This window comes from Octodon degus, unplaced genomic scaffold (assembly GCF_000260255.1).
Source record: "Octodon degus isolate 3935 unplaced genomic scaffold, OctDeg1.0 scaffold00131, whole genome shotgun sequence".
NCBI classification, from domain to species: Eukaryota; Metazoa; Chordata; class Mammalia; order Rodentia; family Octodontidae; genus Octodon; species Octodon degus.
The window spans coordinates 5,922,227-5,926,704 of record NW_004524707.1 but is presented as its reverse complement, the minus strand read 5'-3'; the positions used below and the strand labels follow the sequence as shown (position 1 = coordinate 5,926,704).

Below are 4,478 nucleotides of genomic sequence, written 5' to 3'. Positions count from 1 at the left end.
TGGTCAAGGATAATGCAGGAAAAATTAGGCTGTCCTTCCATATAGTGCCTTTAACATCCCGTGTGAAGCCTGATCCTCCACATATCAGAAGTCTTCTATTCAAAGAAGGTAGCTTATATGTGCAGTGGGAGAATCCACCACATTTTCAGAGCAGATGCTTATCTTATGAAATAGAAGTCAATAAGAGCCAAACCGAGACACATGATATTTTCTCTACTGACGAGGGTGGATGTCAGAATGCAGTGTTTGAGAGAAACATCAAGGATACAACTTGTTTCATGGTCTCTGGAGTTCTTCCTGATACTTTTTACACAGTTAGAATAAGAGTCAAGACAAATAAATTATGCTATGAGGATGATGAACTGTGGAGTAACTGGAGTCAAGTGATGGGTATAAGTAAGAAGCCTAATTCCACATTTTACATGACTGTGTTACTCATCATCCCGGTCATCGTTGCGGGTGCGATCATTGTCCTTCTGCTTTACCTAAAAAGGCTCAAGATCATTATATTCCCTCCAATTCCTGATCCTGGAAAGATTTTTAAAGAAATGTTTGGAGACCAAAATGATGATACCCTGCACTGGAAGAAGTATGACATCTGTGAGAAGCAATCCAAAGAAGAAACTGACTCTGTAGTGCTGATAGAAAACCTGAAGAAGACCTCTCAATGATTGGGATAATTTATTTTGCTTCCAGTATAACCTTGTTGAATATTCCTCATATTCTACATTTGTTATCTGGGGACTCATTAAATGAAAACTGAAACTACTGGAACCTTTAAAAGCAGGCAGTCCATAAGAGCCACAAGTTTTTGTGTGAGTCATCCATCCAAAATCTAAAAATAATGGGCCCTTTGAAGATGGTAAAGGAGTCATTCTTACTGAATTCTAAAAGCAGTTATCCTTTGCAAAGTCTTCAAACTAAGGGACAAAACAAAAAATTGATGGTAACTGTAGAATTTAATCTTAGTGAGAGCTGTGACAACTTCCTAAGGGATCTATGATGATGCATATACTTTGTGTCAACACCAAAGAATTATATTTGTATGCCAACTTACTTTCGGATATAAATACTAATGTCAAACATGACTCAGAGAATATCTAACAACTAAAATTGGTATCTATTGTTTGAGATCCCAGCGAATAATGTTTGTGGCTACTGAAGCCCCTTACAAGTCTGGAAACATCTGCTGTGATAGTATTTTTCTGTGCTTTGAAAGCCCCAGAAATCACTGTTGGCCATGATAATTAAAACCGTAAAAAAGGGTAGAGGCAGCTTCTTGACCAAGGCCATTCCATGCCATTGTAGACTTTTAAACACAATGGAGCAGAATGACTCATTGGGTATTAGAGTTTGAACCAAGGAATTGCTCATGAGGTATTTTTCTTCACTTCTGTTACTCACATCAAATGTTGACTACATGTTTGGCTTGTACATCAGTGCCTAGGTATGAGGGACACACTCTGACACTGGGTTTACAGTCTAGTTGGTACTCTTTTGGTCTTAGCACTTCCTTTATCGCCAACCAATCAGTTGTCAGATTTTTCACCTTCCCAACTTCCATGTCAATATTTCCTTTTGTCCTCTCCCTCATTCCTTTCCTTATGGTCTTTTGATCTTCATTGGATATTGGGAAATAAATCTGCTTAGAACACCTAAAGGATCAGGGATGAATTTGCATCTCAGGTGCCATGTGAACAGACTTAGAAACAGTAACTAATTCTTGCACATTTTATAACTTCCACTTGAGTCTGAAGTTGTTGAGGGTTTTCAGTATTTAATGTTTATGCATTTTCTAAACCTCAATGAGATACTATCTTCACTTAGCTATTTACTTGAGAAAAAAGGTCTAGTTATATTCATTTCTCTGTCTATAAAATGGGCCCTAGGTTCCTCTCTTCCCTGCCACAAATGGTTAAGTAGATTTTATGTATTCCATTGATAGGCAGGGCTCCAACATATATACTCAATTTTATGTATGTTAGGGTTCCATTCTCCCCCATTCCCGCAATGTATGCACATATATTCTTTCTATTTCCTCCAAATTTAAAGAAGTAAATGAGAGCTATCTCCCCTTCTCTCTCACACACAGATTCAGATTGGTAGTAGTTTAAGAACATTATATCGCAAGTTCTCATATCATCTACCAGTTCTTAGTAATAAAATGATGCTACTTGCAATTCCTTTTCTTAGAGCAGCAGCAGATAAGAGGGCTCTGCTTTCCACATGTTTAGACAAACGTGACAGCCTGCTTCTATAGGAGTAGAGAAGCACTGTGCCTGGCAGTGCTGAGGAGATTGGAACAGGTGGTGTTTCCCCTGCTCATTGAGTTTATTAGGTTGAGGTGGGGTACAGGCATAATAAGTGTTCAGTTTCTTCTACTGTTCACTGGAAAGAATTCTTGGTTTTCCTATGTAGAAATGAGATTATATCCTTCTTTATAATTCTGTGAAGCAAAACACTGAAAGGTTTCAATCAAAGCCATTCTTACTGTTGGTCTACTTTGATAGCAATGAGAAGGAGGCTTAGAAATTCCCAAACCACTACTGATGGTGACAGTTGTACAGCCTACGAGTGAGGAAATCATATTTTGTTTCTGTTCTCCTCTTCTGGAAGTAAAATAGCCAGGAGAGAAGAGAGCAGTACATTATGAGAGTACCAGTAATTGCTGTTTAGTTGCAAAAAAGGCATCCAGGACATAGGAACTCACGGAAGCATTAATACATCACCTACAAGACAATACTAGGGTCATTTTTACTATGTTATCAGACCTGTAGTTTTCCCCTATTTACCTAGGAAAGCCCAATGTAAGGATTGTCATTCCAACTCTTTCATTAAAAAAGGTTTTCTGCATCAGGGCACTGAAGGTATACGTGAAATAATGTTAACGTTTTTGGTAATGTCTTGAACTAGGGTGATTTTTGTCTATAGGAATACATGAGTAATTATGCATAAAATATCTTTTTCTATGTTGCCAAAATGTTTTCCTTTGGTTTTACTTTGGGGGAAAGTGTTGTAAGGAGTGGGTGGTAGAGAAAATTGGAGTTAAAAGAATAAACATTGTAAAAATATGTTTCAAGGTAGGTGTTCTATGATGATTTATCAGAAGCTTCCCTCATGTTCTATGCCTGTGTTTTCTGAGAACATATGTACTTAGTTTAATATTAATACAGTCTTTGCAAGTAGCATGTAAAGAGACATATGTCTTTGATAAATTGTGGTTATAATAAATAATGGAAATGAAAAAAAATTCCTTTGTGTTCTCCATTTATCCCACTCTCCCCTATAGTCACTGATCCTTTCACTGTCTGTAGTTTTGTCTCTTTCATGTCATGTAGTTGACATAAATTACATGTAACCAAACAAAGTAGATTCATTTTGTTTTTCTGCTCTGTTTTACACATTGAGTTATCCGGCAGTCAGAGAAGGTAAATTGTCCAAAGCTAGTCAGAGGCAGAACCACATTTCAAACCAGAGGAAAACACTGACAGTAAAGAGGAAGCCTTGCCAGGGAAGAAACTTTTACTGTGCTGTCCCCTCTCCTTGAGTCTCCTGAACAATACTATCTGGTCAAAATATCTCCAAGCTATGGGTACTTCACTGATGCCCCTATAACCACAGAGCCAGCCCAGTGACATGCACAATTCAAGCGTCAGCTTCAATTTGTATCTTTCTTGTCCCCAACTCCAGGGACCACTCCTATAACCCCCTTCTCAGTCATCCACACCTCCTTCAGTCCTAGACCTTACACTATATTTATTAGGCCACTTGTATTACTGCTAGTTCACAAACCCATCTTTTTTTCCTCTAAAGAAAAACATGGTAAGTTCCTAGAGAATGAGAACACTTGACTCACATATGAACCACTGATGCCCAACATTCATTAACCCTGAAAATGGGGCAGAGCTTGATGGGTCAGTGGGAAAAAAGCAGAAAAACCAGGCAGCCTGATTTCACCATGTTTCTACCACGGCTTAAACTTGGACAAGTCCTATAACTATCTAGACCTGAGTTTTCTTCTTTGTACAATGAGGGGTTGAACTAGGACAGCTGTAAGATTTCTTTCAGAAAGTAAAACACTCATTCTCTAGGCTAAAGGGAACAACTATTGCAAGTGCTGGTTACACAGCCATGACTTGAGAGCACACCTTTCAGGAGAAAGGGGATGATCTTCCCTTTTCCCTCCCCATGAGATCAAGGGAGTAACTTAAAAGAAATTCCTGCAACACGAAGTCTCACCACCGAGTCAATCTTTTCTCCTGCTGGCCCTTTCACCTTTAAACCTGACCATGGGCCAGCAAGATAGCTCAGTGGTCTAATGTGCCTGCTTAGGCAAGCTTAGGCAAATGTGCAGGGAAGGTGGCTTGACCCCCAGTATCCCTTGCCATACCAGCCCTGCCCCCACAGTGGGCTGAGCCAGCCACAAAAAAGGAAGGAAGGAAGGAAGGAAGGAAGGAAGGAAGGAAGGAAGGAAGGAA

The 4,478-nt window shown here is 39.2% G+C and overlaps 1 protein-coding gene and 1 pseudogene across 4 annotated transcripts in view; one reads left to right on the top strand and one right to left on the bottom strand.

The window, feature by feature from the left end:
* Positions 1-701, top strand: part of LOC105743529 — a 23,522-nt pseudogene extending 22,821 nt beyond the window's left edge.
* Hhat (hedgehog acyltransferase) overlaps positions 1-4,478 on the bottom strand; it is a 381,668-nt gene that overhangs the window by 330,990 nt on the left and 46,200 nt on the right. The gene's annotated exons all lie outside the window — the stretch shown is intronic.